Raw genomic sequence first — 19,015 nt, forward strand, 5'->3', positions numbered from 1 at the left:
TTAATACCTAATTTTCTTTTTTAAATTAATTTTTTTTCCGTTTATAGGCCTTTCTGAGGGTTTCGGGGATATGTGTGAAGTGATGAGGGTTTTTTATAAGTATATATACCATTTGTGCTATCCAGATTTTAAATGCTACTGACTTAGACAATTAAATTAGTTTGGTAGCTTCCCTCTGTGCTGAGTAAGATATGTTTGCAGGTTGTACAGCTGAGTGTGATCTTGTGTCCCCAGCAAGGCTGGGGAATGCTGCATCTGCAAAAATACTCTTTTGGCTTCTTGTAGCCTGAAAACTTAACCTGGAGTCCAGTGACATTGGTTTTACCAATATTGTTTTCTCTTGGCAGTGTGTTTTTTTTTCTTTATCAGGGGATTTTGTTTCTGGTTGAGTGTTCTGCATACTGCTGTTCAGGATTTGCAAAAGCAAAGGAAGTGTGTTCCTGTGTGCATTGGTAGAAGAGCATGGGGATCATTCCTCAGCATTCAGTTACTGACTGAGAAAGGAGAGATTGTTACTAAAATCGAATTTGAGTTTTCCATCAGTCCTGTGGCAGAGCACAGTGGGCCCTCCAGAAGCAGATTCTCCAGTGCAGGGATTCCTGTCTTGGCAGAGCTCTGGGATCTTGTTAAGAACATCAAGACCTGGCTCTGTCTCAAAAGCCTTTTTGTGTCTTAGCCAGGTGGTGGCATGTTTTGGATTAAACTTCCAGCTGCTTGAATGAAAGTTTCAATGCCAAGTATGATCCAGTGATTTCCTGGAAGTGGATGCAGTTTCCTCTGGGTAGTTCAGGCAGGGAGGTGGATGTGGCATCCCTCAAGCAGGTCACTTCAAGCAGCCCAGTACCGAGACTTTCATTCTCACTTCCTTCACATTTATTAGAAATGACTAGAAAGAAGTTCAGAACTTTTGTATCTGACATGTGTTACATCTATTATGGTGTCAGACAACTAAGAAAAAAGTCACTGGCTAATGAGTCTTAATTGTAACAAAACATCAAATCATTGTCACTTCTGCTGCAGTAAATGGCATTCATTAAATTAATCCACTCCATTACAGAAGTATTTTGCAGAGAATACCATGACCCAACTGCTTCTGTTACAGTAATAAGCTGAGCATATCACTGTGGCACTATTAGGTATTAGAAAGCAGTTTGAAGCATGGCTGCATGACCTGAAGCAACATCAGCAGGTCTCAGGTAGCATGTTTGCAAAAATAAGCTGCCTTAATTAGAGACAGGACCAAAGCAGAGCCTAGATGTGAACATTCCTGTAGCGTAGCACAGCAGGAAATCAAAAGCTGGATCGAGAACTTCTTTGGCTCCATTTGTAGAGCAGCACAAGCCAAAACAAAACTTAGACCTTGAACTGGGAACAGGGAATTAAGAAATCTGAATATTGCTGCTTTTTCTCCGTTCTTATGATCCCCTTTTAGCTTCAGAGCTAAACCCACCGTGCTGTCTCTCCCCTTTTCACCCAGTATCAGAAAACACAGAACAGCATCATGCCCCAACGTCGCTTTTACAATGCTGCCATCAAAAAATTCTGGCAGGAGTTCCTTTGACTTTTAGCTGCATTCAATTTCATACCATATGTGTACATACACCCAAGGATGATATAGCGCCTTTGTAGCTGGGGAACGGCCTGCTTTATTAAACATCCCCCTTGCCAACGGGGAAAATGAGCAGCCACAGTAAACACAGATGCAGGGAGGGAGGAGCAGTCCGAGCCGTGTCGCGGCGCATTGTACCTGAGGAAAAGCGTCAGCCCCTAATTGGCGCTGAGCGCAGCCCACCTACTTAGCGAGAGAGGCTGCCAAGAGCAAATTGCCCCGGTGCTCCGTGCGCCGTGCTGCCTTCCCATTGAATTCACTCAAATGGCAGCCTTTTGCCTTCATTTTCAAAACTCTCCATGTGTTGGCAAAACGCTGTCTTGGGGAGAGGCTCTCTGTCTGGAATAAAAACCTCCTGAGGATGTGTTCCCTACTTTGCCTCCTCCAAGGGTGGTGCCACTCCAATTCTTCTCGAAAATTGAAGATGACTGCGGGGGAGGGAGGGGTATGTATTTGTTTTGGGAAGAGGGGATTTATTTTTTTTTTTCCAGGAAAACACATTTTGGCCCAGGAAGAATGAGCAAAATGACAATCTGTCTTGGAGCTCTTAAGCTACTAAGCACAACATTCAGTGCTTATATGTTGTCACATTGCCAGCAGCGGCTATGCAGAGGCAGTGCAGAAGAGAATAAGTTAATGTATGCCATCCTTAAAATGATTCTATTGAGAGCCAGGGCTTTGTTTTTACCTACAAAATCATAATCTCCTGTTTTGGCCCTCCTTTTGCACCCAAGCACTGAGATGTGGCAGGGATGCTCCTGGAACAAACTGCGCTGTGGGATTAACTCCATGAATTCCATCACAAATAGAAATGGTTGGTCGATCGGCAGGTTTTCCTGCTGGTTGCTTACATTTTCCCTTCTAAGCTAATAAAATTAATTGTCCAAAACTAAAGTCCCCTGCGAAAGGTTAGCTGTAGACAGCTGAATTGGAACAGAATGGAGTTGCTGGTTCTCTTAAAGGTTTCTGCTCAATACCTTATTTGGGAGGGAACTTTTTTTGCCCCTGGTTTTTGGATGAAACTACGCTTAGAAACTTAATAAATTATAAGCTTGTCACTTCCATTTTATCACCACTACATTCCCTCCTGCTTCTTCACCTCAGTTTTCTCCTCTCTACATCTGAGAATAGGATACAAATCCTTTGTTTCTTTTTAATGGTGTCAGCTTACCAAGCTATTGGTACATCAGGTCACTCTTGCTCACCTAATGATTTCACTTAGGGATTTGAAGTTGGAAAAAACAAGGTCAAAAAGGTATGAGTACACAAGTAAAGAAAGTTTTGCAAACCACCTATTTGAGTCAATCTTGTTTCAGAAGCAGGGAAGGTCTTCCTTGGACATGAAGCAAGGAGGGAAAGGGACATGGACATGGTGGAAAGGAAGGTGGTGCGTAGAAATGAGAGATGTGGTGAAAATACAGGGGAAAAGTTTATTGAAAGATTATGTAACCCTGGGGGAGAAAACTGGGAAAGGCAGCAAGGGGCTGCAAAGCCCAAATTTTAAACTGCATCTGAAGATGGGGTATTGTTGCCCCTTCACCCTCCCAACTCTCCTCCAGTCTAACTTGGGATCTCCTTCACTGAGCTTTCCTCAAGCCTTTCCTGTCCCTCTGGGGACCCACTGCTGCCAGGAAGGAGAGCCCTGAGCTACCCTCGAGTTGTGGCTTTGGAAGAGTGGGAGGTTGGGCACAGTACCTTTGAAAGGGCTTGTAGGGCCAGCGAATATGATAGTCAAGTTTTCTTGGCTGCTTCAGAGAGCCAGTGGTTCAAGATTAAAACAAGGTGGTAACGGCAAACTGTGTTTTGTACATTCCTGAAAAGGACTTTAATCCAGTGGTATGTGGTATTTCCCTAGTTGTGACAAGTGCATAGTTGTTTTTCTCATCTAAAAAAACCACACGGTGACTTCATGAATAAGGTTTGGCTTTCATTCCGCAAGGAATTCAATCTTGGCTATTTTGCTAAGTGTATTAAAATGCACCAGAAAATTGTTGTTTCTTTTTCCTTCCATATATGCATTACTGACACAATATGACTTTATGCAGACTTTCTTGTAACCTGTACTTTAGCTGGTCAATGTAATTTAAAACAGAAAAGCTACATATTATAATGCTAGAGCTTTCATAATATGTGTGTTTTGCCTCCACTCTGCTCTTTCATGGCAATGCTACAAAATATTTTACCAGAATTTGTGTAAATCCTATAATCTTCAAAATTAAATGGAAAAAAACCCACCAAAAACCAAAAAACAAACCAGCCTTCATTGGAGCAGGAAGGAAGAATCATGTACTTCATGCAGTAGCTGAGCATGGGGTTGCCTGAGGAAGGTAATGGCACACTTGCTGAATTGCAGAAGCACCAGTGCCCTCTCTCATGAGCTTTGGCTGGGATGTAGGGGTTGGCTAAGCCTGCCCAAAAGCTCTGTTAGAACAGTGGTGGGGACATGGTGTTCATTTGGCACATTCTTGGTTGTTTTTCTTATCTCTCTCCAGCAAACTCCAGCGCTCTGTTGAGCCTCACCCAGAGTCACCCAGGACATCTCAAAGAGCAGAGGATTATACTCACTCCTTGTCTTGGGTCTAAATCTGGACTTAAAAACCGGCAGCACCACCTGAAAGAGAGCTTTAGCCCCAGTGCTGAGCATGGCCATGCCAGGTGCATCAGCATCCAGTTCCTGGCATGGAAACTCTGAGCCCAGCAGATTTCTGTCATGCCTTGTGCTTGCGTTATATAGGGAGCCAAAGCTGGAAACCTGATCCCCTGGCAGGATGAGTCACGCTGTATTACCTCCCCTTGGTGCTCTGCTCAAAGCATCCCTGTGTTTTGGAGGGGCTTGTGACATGACACCACAGGATTTGGGCATTGGTACCTCATTTGGGAATTTCCAGCATTCCTGCAGTGATAAATGGCCAAATGATGTTCCCTTTGGTTTATACAACAGCAGGAAGTTGGGCACCTAAATAGCTTTATTAGCAATAATGTGGTTTACTGCAGACTCTGAGGTGCATAAGCCCAGAGGGGTTATGCACGTGTTTGAATTGGATATCGTGTCTGAGCTCTGCTCTCCCTACCTAAGGGCATCTTCTCGTTTTGGTCCATATTCTTTCCATCCTCAGCTCACCAGCTGAAGAGGAGGAATAAGAACAGCTCTTGTCCTGAGAAGATTTTGTTATGGTTAAACAGGTGTCAAGGGTGTTTGGATCTGGTGGCACTGGAGCAATGTAAGCAGCAAGACAGAACCCAATGGCACAGAAGAGTTAATTGTGCAATATGCAGATTTATTTTTTATGTTTGGCTCCTACCATTGCCATGTTTCTCTAAAGTTCTAAATGTGTTTTTTGTACTGTTGATCTTGCACACGTGCCTGCATTTTGCAAGAGAAATTTTAAAGAGATTCAGTGTAATGTCAGGAGCATGTGAGTGGTACTGTGCTGTTTCCCACGTGTGGTAGCAAAGGATGCTCTGGCACTCAGTGTCACACTGTCTGAGGCTGGATTTGGCTTTCCATTCATCCAACAGATGATATTTCCAAAAAAGAAACTTCTACAAAATGGGGAGTCTCTGGGAGATAATTACGTGGTTGTATAAATAATGAGTGAGATATTATCTGCTAGTTCTATAGTCACATCCACGGAGAGAAGAGATGAGCTTTCTTCGAGGGCAGTAGAGTTCTCTCAGCTCAATTAAATGGACGTATAGTACCAGCCTGACACTGAACGTTTGTTCCCATAGGAGCCTGTTAAAGGGAAATACAGTTAGTGTTGCATACAGCCTGTGTTTAGACCTCCTGCTTGGATTATGAAAAATGTTAAAGCTAAAAAAAACCCCTCATTACATGAGTTCCAAAAGCTGCCTGGCTCCTGCATGCTCCCTGCAGCAGGGCACACCTTTTGCACTGCCCGATTAGCTCCGTGTTATCTAGTTGCAAATGCCTGGCTTCACTGTTCCCGTACTTTCTTTTAAAAGGCTTTTGCTGTGTGCAATTGAATATACTGTAATCTTCTTATCAACTACTGAAGCTCTTTAGTGATGCCATTTTGAAATGTACTTCAGTTTTTAAACTGCAAATTCTTCTCTGGCTGGAAGGTCTCTGTTCTTGGTTTAGGCAGTGGTTGAGAATATATGTATGTGTGTGTGTGAGTGTATGGCTAAATATCAATGCCTGAAAACATGCTGGCCCCTTTCCTGATAATGTCCAATTGTGGGTTTCCCTCTAGAACAAGGGAAGATATGGATTACAAAGCTGGTAGTTGCCCTCTTGGGTCATTTTGGGGTGTTTTTCCTGTGGGTTTTTTTTTGTGTTGTATTTAGAACCTCCAACGAAATAAATTCTCTCTGAACAAGAGCAAGGTTTTTCATTATTATTTGAATTATTTTAAGTGAAAGAACAAGGCTGGTCTAGTTCTGAGTACGGGACTAAGAATTGGAGCTCATATATTCTGGTCTCACATCTGTCAGTAACTTGTGATGTGACTTGAAACAAAATCACTTAACCTGTGAGCCTCTTTCCCTACCTGTAAAATGGGGTTGAGAGTAAGAGGGATGCCATGAGCATTAAATATTTAATGTTTGTAAAGTGCTTTGAAGACAAAGAGTGCCACATAAATGCTTATCATTGTCTTAAAATACAAGGAACTGGGTAACCTTGTGTGGGAAAATTTTGCTAGAAACTGTAACTTTAGGAATGAAGACCAAAGCAAGAGAAGGAAGAAAGGACATCTTTCAAAACTGAGTATTAAGAATTTTGAACAAAATGCACTGGAGAGTCTGTCTCTAAAGAATTAGTAGAGGCAGTCTTCAGGAACACTCAAAACACCTTCAGAACATCATAGGATTCAGTGAAAAAAGTTGGACTTTTCTGCTAATACAGAAGAAAAGAAAGGAAAGTTCTAAACAAATGGCTCTGTTTAGCCTGGCCACAGTAATCAAGGATGTAATGGGACCATCATGTGAATGCTAGGAAATATGACACCTTGTTATAGACAGGCATTATTTTGAAGTTTATGTCTAATCCATCCTCAGTGGATGTGACTACTTTCCTAGAAGATCAAGGAAGGGGTATGGATATGTACTTTATTCAGGAAAGCAATTGGTAGAACATTCCATCTGTGAAGATCATTCAAAGCAGCTCGTTCACTTACGTCAGCTTAGAAATTGTTTACAAGTGGATAGGCAAAAAGATAATAATAGAACACATGGAAAAGAATTTCGAAGGAAACTGGGAACACACATGTCTGCGAAGCATGAACTTAAGTAAAACCCAGCCTTTGAAATTATGTAGGAGGTCTTCTCCGTGGGGTCTTTCATAAATACTCTAATATATTGAAGATACAGAAATACTTAGTCCTTTCTGTCCCTCCTCCTTACTACTACAGAGGATGGATGTGTGAACTGCCTTGGGAGATTATGGAAAAAAACTTAAAAATCTGCAGGGCTGCAGTTCCTCCAGATAAACCTGTTCCAGGATGGATCCTCCTCCACAGACTGCAGCTCCTGCCTGAATCCTGCTTCAGAATGGGTTCCTCTCCATGAGGAGAAATTGTGGGCTGCAGTGTGGCTATCTGGGGGGTAAAAACAATGCTGGGGATGGACTTTTTACAAGGGCATGTAGTAAAAGGAGTAATGACTTTAAACTAAAAGAGAGTGGGTTTAGATTGGATATTAGGAAGAAATTTTTTACTGTGGTGAGGCCCTGGCACAGGTTGCCAAGAGAAGCTGTGGATGCCCCATCCCTGGAAGTGTTCAAGGGCAGGTTGGATGGGGCATGGAGCAACCTGGGATAGTGGAAGGTGTCCCTGCCCATGGCAGGAGGTGTTGGAAATAGAGGATCTTTGAGGTTGCTTCCAATACAAACCATTCTACAATGATCAGCTTCCATCATGGTCCTCTCCTTGGGCAGTAGGGTCACCCCTGCTCCAGTACTGGAAGCACCTTCTCCCCTCCTCCCTCTTTGACCTTGGTATCAGCAGGGCTGTTTCTTACACTTTTTTCCCCTTATTCCTCATAGCCTGTGCAGTGTTCCTGCCCTTTTTTAAAGGAATTTTTCACAGAGGCCCCACCAGTTGGCTGCAGGGCTCTGTGGTTCCCTGCCGTGGGAACATGGAACTGGCTGTGGGCAGCACAGGGCCACCCCTGCCTCTCCCTTTGGCACCATTCCTCCAGCCTCCCCAGGTCAGGGAAACTGCTAGGAAGAAAAGTGTTGACAGGTACGTTAGTTCAGTGATCAATAATTTTACATTTTTTTCCCCTTTTTGAGAGGGAACTTCTGTGGCGCTTACGGGCAAGCTTAGGCATGTATTATAATTTTATGTGCAACACTCCTGGTCCCTGTTCGTGCCCGGCAGGCAGGCTGCTGGATGAGCCAGGAGAGCTGTGCTGCTCAGAGTCAGACCAGAGCAATTGTAACAGCCTCCTGCGCTTTTTGGCCTAAAAATCTATAAATTCGTAAGACTAACAGGAATGGTGTGGTGACTCATCCGTGCGGCAATCAAGGTGTCACAGCAAATCAAAAGTTTCCATCGCTTCTATGAGACGGGGATTCGGAGAAAATGCTGACAGTAATTAAAAGAATTGCTCATCCCTGGCTGTGAAACTGCGGTGTGCCTCATAAGATATGCGTCTTATCTCCAAACTATTTATGGCTCTGTCTTGGGTAGTACGTGCTGGCACCCAGAGCTGGGGAGCAGGACGTGGCTTTCCAAAACTGCTGGCGCCTCATGCCGCATGGGGCTGGATTTGGCATTTGATGCTTTTCCTTGGTGGTCAGAGCTCTGACTTTGTTCTCTCAAGTGCCATCATCTGTTCGGATTATTTACTGGGAGTGCAGTACCTGTGCCTGATCCTCCTGTGCCTGCTTCTGTCAATGCCTAAGAACTGCTTAGATGATGGTAATTCGCAGTCTCAGCCTTTGACCACTGTTTGTGCCTTCACAGAGAGCCTGAATTTCTAGCCAGACTGATTAGTTAAGCTGCAACTGCATCGAGAGGATGCTTCTCATAAAAGCTGTAAGGTTTGCACGTGAGGAATAACTGCTTGTAGTGATGTCTCCATAATACATTCATTTATGTCTCCTTGTTATGTTCTAGATCTCTGAAAACAAACTCTGTAGTAAGTTTTGTAGCAGTAGTAAAATAATTTGCTTCAACATCTCGCTATTAGATGTCACAACATACTTTTGGTTATCCTTCTCGTGTTTATAGGGAAATGGCAATGTGAAGAAAGATTAATCAATCAGGAAAATGATCTGTTATTTCCCTTCTCTTTTCATCTATTCCAAAAACCTGATGGGCTGCGAGGCAAAGTGTCTCTAAGCAATGCATATAATGTATGCGGTTACTGCATGCTCAGCAGCCAAATGCAAACATTGCAGAGTAGAAACACAAGGTTTATCTAAAAATAAACAAAAAGGAAACAGAAATCTCTACTTCAGATTCTACACACAAGCTGTTCAAACAGTCAGATCTTAATAGTAGATTTAAAAGTGTCAACAGCAATGGCCTTGTGTTTTTGCATGGTTAAAACTTGTCAGCAAATGCAGTCTTTTGAGTGATAATAACACTAAAAGGCTTACAACAGGCTGTCCTTGGTGTACTGCAAAACAAGGAAAAAAACCTCACAGGAACAACAAGTATCTGTTGACTTGGGGTCAGCATGGGAATCACAGGTCACTGTTGTAGGCTGAGAAGCTTCTTGAGGAAGGAGCAAAATCCATGAAATCATTGCATTGCTTAACCACGTAAGTGGAAGGTCAGAAGTGAACAGACCTCTTCAGATTATATTTAGTAACTATGAAGATTTTGCTTCTAGTAGTTGCTTTGCACTGCATAGTATTTTTCCCACCCTCCTCCCTGCTCCTCCTCAGAAAAATCTCATCTGATCCAATCCGGAAGTAATCACATACTCATCAGCAATTTTTCAGCAGACCAGACAAAATTACTCTAAAAGTGAAAAACAAATTAATTTGCTCTACATATGTTTATGGACAGATGAGCCAGGCCGGATCGGTTCAGGAAGATGCCGGGATGGGACAGCAGCAAATAAATATGTGATGCTTCCAAATATTAAACTGTCCCCTGATGTGCTCCTGTAAATTGAAGTGACTACTGTTGCTGTTAAGGTTGGCTTTACACATATTTTTTGCTGGTGTTGACATCTACTGGATAAATTTGCTACTGGCAGGAGGAATACGCTCTGTTTCAGAGAACAGGAGAGTGTTATCCCCTCCTCTCAGGAAGCTTGCACTGCACAGCTCTGTCTTGCACAGTCTTATTCCCTCACCACTGCCTTTTTTTGTTGTTTTCTTTTTGTTGTCTTCTGTTCCCAAAATCGTCCTGTGAGCAAAAATTCAATTTAAAGATAGTAAATGGCAAACACATTTGGGCAACAGACTGATGAAACAGCTGCTGTCTTTCTCCCATAGACCTGGAATTTTCTGTTTTGCCCAAGGCAGTAAAGGGAAATTAGTTTATTAGTTTCACGTTGGTCACTGGTGAATATCATCCTCCCTCACAAAAATAACACTTTAATTCTGCTTGATTTGAAATAATTGACCGATCAGGAATGAGGCATGTGAAGGGAGCTACCAAGACGGAATTACACCGTTGGGCTGGAAGATCAATTGTTGGGGAGGAGAGCTGAGACACTGCAGCCTTATATTACACCTGCCTGTTTATTACACTTGGCCTGAGGGGAAGGCAATGCACCATTCTGATCTGTTGCCTCGGAGAAGTATGGATGTAAAATGAATGCAAAATAAGGGAACAGCAAGTTGGGTTTTTATGTTAATACATTTTATATTGATATTGAGGACATTTCAGTTAACGGAGCTTCTAGTTTATAGAACAGCATATGTGTTTTTCCTTTTTTCTGTGCCAATATTCTTTCCTAAATGTGGTTTAATTTTTTTTTTTTTAGATTCTCAATAATACTTGTAGTGATTGACTAGTAGCAGTAGCACAAATACTTAGTAAAATTAGTCCCACTGGAAGATTACTCAGATGCTACAGCTCTTACTCCTCCTTCCTCCGCTCTTTCTGCCTGTTTTAATGATTTCATTTTAAGAAAAACGACCTGAGGCACAGCAGAGAGAGAAAAAAAAAATAGAAGTCACAAGAAAAAACAATAGATAGACTTATGCTTTGGCAAATCCTGGAACAGAAGCCAGTCCAGATGTTTGCTATACAGGCATTTGGCATGTATATAACAGCCTCACTACAAGACTGCATATAGAGTTTTTGACAGCTTTGGTGGAATGAAAATGAATGATTGCTATTCAGAATAAAATGCAAACATTTTGGCCAATGCTTGCAAATCTAGTAGTTTTCAAGTTATATTCTTAACTAGATTCTCAGTATTCTTAAATGCATATTTAAGTAGGTGCTTGCCAAACATGATTTGATTTCTCTGTAGTATTTAAAAGTTCTACATCACCTAACATATCTTGAGAGGGACATGGTGAGTGGTTCATGATTTGTAACTTATTTGATCCTGTTATTTCTAAAGCAGCTAATTAAAAGCTGCAGACCTGTGGCCCAGAAAAGGTGGAATGCTGATTTCCTGCATTCAGCAAACAGCCTTCATCCAACAGCTGAAAAGATAAAACATGAGCCACTTGGGGCAATTTTAAGTGAGAAGCAAGAAAGGGTGGTAGAAGAAGTGGTAACAGGAATAGCTTTTGGGAAGCAGAGGAGCAAACAGAGGTGCAGTTAACTTTGATACTGGCTGTGGTGTTAATTCATTAGGATGGTGGCACTGTCCCTCTGGTTCTTGACGCATCGCCTTTCAAAACAAAACAAAAATAGCAAGTGGATGTAAGTGATACTTACTCTGTTGAACCAGCTGAAACTAAAGTCAATCCATTTTATGAAGCATGGTTAGGCCACCAGAGGTGATGAGCTGTGACTGCAGATGGGCAGTTACCATGGGCTCTGGCCAGCTCCAGTGGCACTGAGAAGGGGACGTTTCAATTCGAAAGCCCCAGGAGTCTGCGGGTGAGCAGCTTAGTATTTCCAGCCAGGAAAAGAGGTGCCTGGTTTTGGTGGTTTTGATTGGCCCAAAACATCAGCAAGGTATCTTTTAATATCTCAGAGAAATTTCAACCCCTCAGAACCTGTTGTGGTAGGCCTGGGGAGGTGTCTGAGGGGTGGGGAGTGGCACAAAGATGGCTGTTGTGTGTCCTGAGGGAAAGTTCTGGAAGTTTTTACATCAAGTCCAGCGGAGCCAAACAGTGATAGCTCTGAAGGCGATGGACATGCTACCAGCCAAGTCTGGGCCAATTGGAGGTGCTAGTTACGCCTCTGTGAAAACATAATTAAGAAAAAATCAAAATAAGGTAGGCGTGCACTTCTTTGTAGTTAGAGGAGGAGGAGGTGGAGGTAAAAATATGGGAAGAGAGAACAGCATGGAGACACCAAGGTCAGTGAAGAAGGTGGGGGAAGAGGTGCTCCTGGCACCAGAACTAAAAACCCTCTGCTAGCTGTGGTAAAAACCATGGGCGGAGCAGGAGGTCCCCCTGCAGCCCATGGAGTCCATAAGGATGCAGAAATTCACCCACAGCTCATGCCAGAGGAGCAGGTGGATGCCGGGAGGAGGCTGTGATCCAGAGCTCCCTGTCATAGAAAGGGTTAAAGCTGCAAAGGCCTTGCAAGGGAGGGAAAGGCCTTGCTCCTGGCATGGAAGCAGCCTGGCCTCGGCTCGGGAGGGTCTGCACCTTACGGACTCATGTTGCAGCAGAATTCGGGTGGGATGTTGCTCGTGAGATTGGACCCACGCCAAAGAAGTTCCCAGAGGACTGTCTCTCGTGGGAGGGACCCCATGGCTAAGTAGAGAACCCCCTTCCCTGGTAGACTAACCAGCAAACCCCTCACCCTGCCCCCTGTCTGTGTTGCTAGTTTGGAAAGAGGGAAGGGGGGTGGGCATAGAGGCTGCTTCTTAAGAGGGTCGGGGGTGAGAGCAGAAAAACTGTCTGGAGACAGAGAGAGATAAGTAGAGATAAAGAGTATTTGTAGTGTAGTAGAAGAATTGTGGTGATGAATAGATTTATGGACCTGCTCTATGGACTAAGAAAATACCCACACCCTGCCCAAGCTGTTGGTTAGAAAGAGGGAAGGGGGTGAATAAAAAATGGATTCGTAAGAGGGAGGGGCATGAGTGAACATAGTGTCTAAACAGCTTATTTTTATCTCTCATTTATCCTCCAATTCGGTTAGATAATCAAATCAGTTTGCGACTTTAAGTTTAGAGCCTGTCTACCCTTTGTTCTGTGCATCCTGCCATCAGTGTCCTATCTCATTTAACTCATGAATTTGGTGTGTTTAACAGTTTTTTTTCTTTCCCCTCTCCTGCACATCTGCAACAAGAGAGAGCAAAAGTGGCTGGCATTTAGTCAAAGTCAAACCCCGACTCTGGTACTGACAGACTGGTACTAACGGTACAAGAGCCATGAAGCAAAAAGATGGAAATGTGCAGAGAAACTCTCCTTTCCAGACTCTCCACGACCTCTAAAAGTACAACAAGAATATAGGTGTCTCCTCAAAGGAGGAGAGAGCTTGTGAAGCTCTGTGAGTGGAGGCTAGTGCCAGTCACACATTTAGGGTGCCAGAAACTGGAAAAACTAGTTATTCTCTGTGAGTCAGGGATCTTGCATAGTCTCTGGGAATTCACTTTCTTACTGGAGGACTGGGATAACTGCACCTTCGTACCTCAGTGTGCCACAAATCGTGTTGAAACTTTGAGGGTCTTTGGATGCCTGTTGCTATGAGCTGTACTAGTCTCATGCTCAGTAAATTTAAAAGACGTGTCGATGTGGCACTTTGTGTTTAGTAGTGGCACTGGTTAATGGTTGGACTCGGTGATCTTAAAGGTCTTTTGCAAGCTAAATGACTCTGATTCTATGATTTAGCGTTTCTCTTTTTTTTTTCCTTTTTTTTTTTTTTCCCTGAGGCATTTTGCATAGAATATGCTCTTTTTATGTACCAGATGGTTAGGGACTGTTTCGTGCTGTAGGTGTACATGTCTCTTGATTTGGGGGAGTGATACGTGTCTCCTTTTAACAAAATGTGTGTCAGAAAATTCTCTGTGTGGTCAGAGGACACAGTCCTGGAAGGGAAAATCTATTACTTCACCTGGTGCTGGCTGAAGCTTTTTAAATGTGAGCAGTGATGGGGTGGGATGACCCAAAAATATCCTCTAAGAGGGAAATTTGAAGTACATTTTCTTTATTACAGCATTTTGCAGCACTACAGGTGATCCAGAGATCTTATGCTGTAAATCACGCTGCATTTAACCCTTACCTTGGCAGAGAGCTTTCTCCTGTAATAGTTCCGACTGATTGATCAGTCTTCCTCAGGGCCTGGAAAATGGAGAATAGCAGTAAATAAAAGGAAATTTCTCCTGCCTTGTCCAACATATAGTTTGAAGACCTAGTCCCTTTCTCCTCCTGCCCCCCCACCCACCCAAAAAATAATCCCCAAAAGAGCTAAAATCCTGCTAATTAAATATTGTGAGATTTATTTTGTAACATTTGGCAACACTGACAGTAGCTTCTTCTACATTTCTGCTTTATTAACTCTGAAGTCTTAGGGAAGATTAGGTATGTCAGGTCCTGGCAGCCACTTAATGCATTTTGAGAAGATGGCTCATTTCCCCAGAACAAATCCAGTTGTGTCCCTGTCTCTGGTCCCCACCTGTCCCCAGCAGGCACCCCTGGACCTTGGCCACAAGTTGTCATCCTGCCAGCCCCTTGGCCACCAGTTGTCTTCCTGCCAGCCCCTGTGCCGAGGTGCTGGCCACCAGCTCTGCTGTGCAAGTTTTCCTGCACAAACCCTCCACAAAGTGGCCTTTAACACGGCAGCTCTTGGCATTTCGTTTTCTTTCGTTTGCTTTTCATGCTAATGAGATAATTTAATTAGGGAAGTCAATGTTTTGGGCAGTGTTTTGCAAGCAGGAGTGTTACAGAGGGACGTTATGTTTCTCTCTCTCTCCGTTTTTAACAAGGCTGGGTTCCAGACACTGCCAGCTACCCTGAACCCTGCAGAGAAATCTGAGGAAATTATTATGCCTTTGTGTAAAGTTCTGGTGGATTTTCATTTAGAAATTTAGAAATTTAGAAATTCCAGTCTTGTCGCTGTAGAAGGACCTTGGAAAGACCAAGAATCTGCAGCAAATGGCATCTAGAATTGATTTTGGGGACTGAAGGATGGTGAGAGTTGAATTTTTCTCTAAACTTTTTTTGTAAGGGTGCAGGATGGTTTGCAACAAAGCCATGGGGGAGAACCAGAGCAACTGAGAGATCATACCAATAAAATCCTGAAGAGAGAGAAATAGGTTTAGTAGGTTTCTCCTGGAGTTAGGAATTTTATCCAGATACATATCCCAAACCAGTATATTTTGACATTTTTTCTATCAATTTATAATTGAGTATATGCACATCTGAGGATGTGGATGGAAGCCTTTAAGAATAGTCCAAGAAACTTGTATGGACAGGAGCATCCCCAGAAGGAAACCCATGCAAGTGGTGTGAACTTCATGAGTTTGTGTGTGTCCAGGTTTGGCAAGCAACAGGATTCAAGATGGGACTTGTCTTCATCTTCTGTTCCAGCAGTGTGAACAGTGGGACCACTCTGAATCTTTGTGAACTTTTCTCTCCCTGCCAGTGCTCATGATCCATGAATTGAAGGATGTGTTACCCACTCCACTCAGATTGTAAAAAAATTAGTATCTGGAAAGCAAATTACTATATATAGGAAATTATCATATTGAAGATAAATTTCCTAGAAGCTTAGTAATAAAACATACACTTAGAGATTTAGAGATTTTTTAGTAATATGACATTCCTTATTTAAGAAGGTCATATTCTGTCAACTGTGAAGGAAAGAAACTGTGAGGTGTGGTTTCACTCACCTCGTGGCTGGGTTTTTCTTATTTAGTTGGATAGTCTAGTTATCTTTTTACTTACCTAAAGGGAAGATTTCCACATGCATCTGAAGTACTCAGAAATAAAAAGTGCGCACAGTTTTCTACAATATTTTGAGGTGGCAAAGCAAAAGTCTCATTTTTGCCTCTTGCATAGTGAACTTTCTGCTGAGAAGACACTGTTGTGTTGATGCTCAGATTTTTTTTTAATATGTCCCAAAGCATCACCTCCTCCAGCATATATTTGGAAAATTAAATCCTATATAATCTCTTAAATCTACTGCTCCTTTATCACTTACAGAGTTAGGATTTGGGCTTTTTTTTCCTTCCTTTTTTTTTTTTTCTTTAAGATCTGATTGTAGCAAAGCAGCTCAAGTCTCTCTGCCTTGTCTTGGATTTTACTAGAGCTTTACAGCTGTTTACAAGACTAAATCAGGGGTTTAAAAAAAGTGGACCTTGCTTGATAATAAAGTTGTTTCCTTGCCTCTCAAATATTTCTGGATCTTATCTTTCTACACAGCTGCTTGTAGTTCAGCTTTACAGAATCTCTTGATTGGATTTCTTCTGCCTTTGTCTAACAAAGAGTTCTTTCACAGAAGTCACCCAAACAGAAAAAAAAAAGAAGTTAAGTCAAAACTGTGAAAATTGATTAGTCAGATCCATGTAAGCTTGTAGCAATGATTCCAGATGTGTCTAAGAAAGTTTTTGTACATTATAAAAAATGTTGAGCTCGAATAAAACATTTTGCTTAGTACATTGCTGAAGTGAAGAGTTGCTCTTGAAGCTGCCAGGACTGCTGGTACCATGTTTACTTTTGATTTTCTTAGAGGTATGTACATGTATGAGCTGATGATTGAGTTATATCCAGAGTTTATGGTAATACTCATATATTTTAATGTGATTTTGGTGCCATATGCATAAATTATGTCTTCAGACCTGTGCCTGGGGAGAGGTTGTTGTGTCAGTAGGCTCTGATAAAACTACATGCCGTAACATTTCCCCTGCAGCGTATATGTGAAATCATTCAAGCTTAGGTACTCAGACATCTTCCTTTTTATCGGTTACAGTTCTTCATGATAGATCTGATTCCAGCAAATCTCTCTTCTTCTTTTTTTTGTGTGGATCTCATAAAATACTTAGGCGTTACATGCACTTAACTGCTTTTGAAGCTCTCTAATGGGCTATTTTACCTGTACTTCCATTTATCCTGTCTGAAAACACATAAGATTATTTAGCTGCTTATTTTAAAGTTTCAGGCTCCCTCTTTCTCCTTTTCTGCCATTTCCCTAATGACCATGTATCTACTTCCGTCGCTGTCTCCCAACCTCTCTCGCCTATCATGTTTCTGTAATGTTATTATTTAAAAGGTAAATTTAGAAACAAATGCTTACCCAGGAAAAATTTAAATTAAAAGCTTGACCTTTATTTTTGAAGTCACTTAATGAAGTTGACTTATAGTCTAAGAAATCTGATTCTCTAGCTTCAGACTGGCTGAAAGCTTGTTTTTCCTTATATTTATATCTGTGGGGACAGGCGTTTTAAGGAGACCTTGACTAGATAAGTGTGGAAAGCAGGGAAAAAGCTGCTCCAAGGCTCGAGCCGGACTGTCATTTAGAGGAACATGAATAGGAAGCATTTTTTCTGCAGAACAGTGAGTGTTTTGGGCTTGGGGGAAGAAGGGCTGTGTTTAAATGTATTGAGCATAAAATGAAATGTTAACCACTTGAGTTTAATAAATCTGCAGCAATGATCTGTTTGAACCTGCTAAGAGGCCTGAGGACAGCACGCTGCTATCTCACACGCCGCTGGTCTTTTCCTTTCCTCTGTGTGTGTGTGTGGAAGCCGTGGAAACCAGGAGCAATTGAGCTTGCATAAGAGATGTGGTAAAAAATGAATACCAGGAGGAAGGTGCTTTTGTGCTAAGAAGGTAGGAGGATTTCCAAATGGCCAAAGTGTTCAGGGTAAATTTGGAGGCTGGATGTTGTCATCTGGGTAGGTGCCCTACATTTGAGTCCCAAAGACACTCGCATTTTCAGACAAACTTTCTCAATTATTAATGTCGAGCAAACTGTAAGTATGAGATATTTCTGAAATTCCTGGTTGTAGAAAAAGCTATGTTCTCTAGCAGGGGTCTGCTCACATTTTACTTTCCCTTGAGAGGGATAGATTTAAAGTAATATCTTTTTATGGTTTCTCTCACCTGCTGCATTGCATGCTTTGGCCTTGTAGGGCTGGGAGAGATCCTGTCCCATTCCTCAGAAGGTGTTTGGTATTGTTTCATCACCCTGTTACCCTTCCCTGATCTACCCTCCCAAACCCATCTTTCCCTGAAAGTTAATGATGGGGGAAGGGGTCAAGTGTGTGTGTACAGTTCTCAGACCCAGCTCCTGCATAATCCTTGTCTGAAACAAAGCTGGCTGTGTTCTGGCATTCTCTTTGCAGCACATGCACAGTGATGCAGTCTTTGGGACTTTTTGCCTTGCCATATCACTAAATCTTGTTTCAGATTTGTCATGGGATTTCTATTTACCTCTGGTTGTTCGATCTCTCTTCTTTAGCTTATAGCCCTTTCCGCAGCCTTCCCTTAATACCAATTTGATCTCCTTTTTTGCTTTGAATTTATCAGTTCATCCAGAACTGCTGTGGGTTTCTCTCTCTTCTCTCTCTCTAGTAGGGTGGGGGATTTTTTCCTCTTTAAGAGAGGTTTTGTTCCTTTTGGCTGCACCATAAAATCCTTTGATTCTGACAAACGGGAACACGTTTCCTTTCTAGTCAAGATTAAAGACACCCAGCTACTCCAGTGATTACGTCTTGAGTAGAGGGTGAGGGAGGGCCTGTCTCACTGACTTCACCACCTTCACAAGATAGTATGTCAGCTGAATTGGATGTACAGAGGGATTTTCAGCACTTACAGCATGCAGTATGCCTCCTCATGGACTGCTAGTCTGAGATGCACAAATCATACATTCTTTCTGTTGCTGGCTGTGTCTGCATCGTGGTTTTATGGTTCTGATGTAGGGTAAATGTATCTGAGAGAGCTCTAAGCTTACCTGCTCAAGTACTGGCTTCTACATTGGCAGTGTAGGCATCATGCTAGCTGAAAAATCAACCCCACAACCGAGGTTGATAGATCTGTAATTAGCTAATTTCAGACACAGCTCAGGCAGTGTCTGAAAAACAGGGTAAAAATCTTTCTCTTCCCCAGTGCTGCTTAGAGGGATCTAAAGCTAGTCAGAGAAAATGCCTGCACATGAATGTTGAGGAAAGCTTTTCTTAAGAAGGAAGAAAAACCCTATGAATTAATTGCAGCTATTGATGTTGCTGTTTGTAAGTATTAGGCATTGATGTTTCTCCTTCTCCCTCTCTCCCCAACAGAAGGGAGTTTTTTGTTTTATTTTGTTTTGTTTATTCTTGGGAAAAAATAGTCTCAAAGAACATGTCTGGAAAACTAGCCTAAAATCAGGTATTGTGGAGCTGGTAGTGACAGGGTTAGGG

General features: G+C 42.4%; 1 protein-coding gene across 5 annotated transcripts in view; it reads left to right on the forward strand.

Annotated features, from left to right (window-relative positions):
• Positions 1–19,015, forward strand: part of KLHL29 (kelch like family member 29) — a 389,016-nt gene that overhangs the window by 126,715 nt on the left and 243,286 nt on the right. The gene's annotated exons all lie outside the window — the stretch shown is intronic.

Source organism: Lichenostomus cassidix, chromosome 3, assembly GCF_008360975.1.
Source record: "Lichenostomus cassidix isolate B80296 chromosome 3, HeHo_3.0, whole genome shotgun sequence".
In the NCBI taxonomy this organism is placed as follows: Eukaryota; Metazoa; Chordata; class Aves; order Passeriformes; family Meliphagidae; genus Lichenostomus; species Lichenostomus cassidix.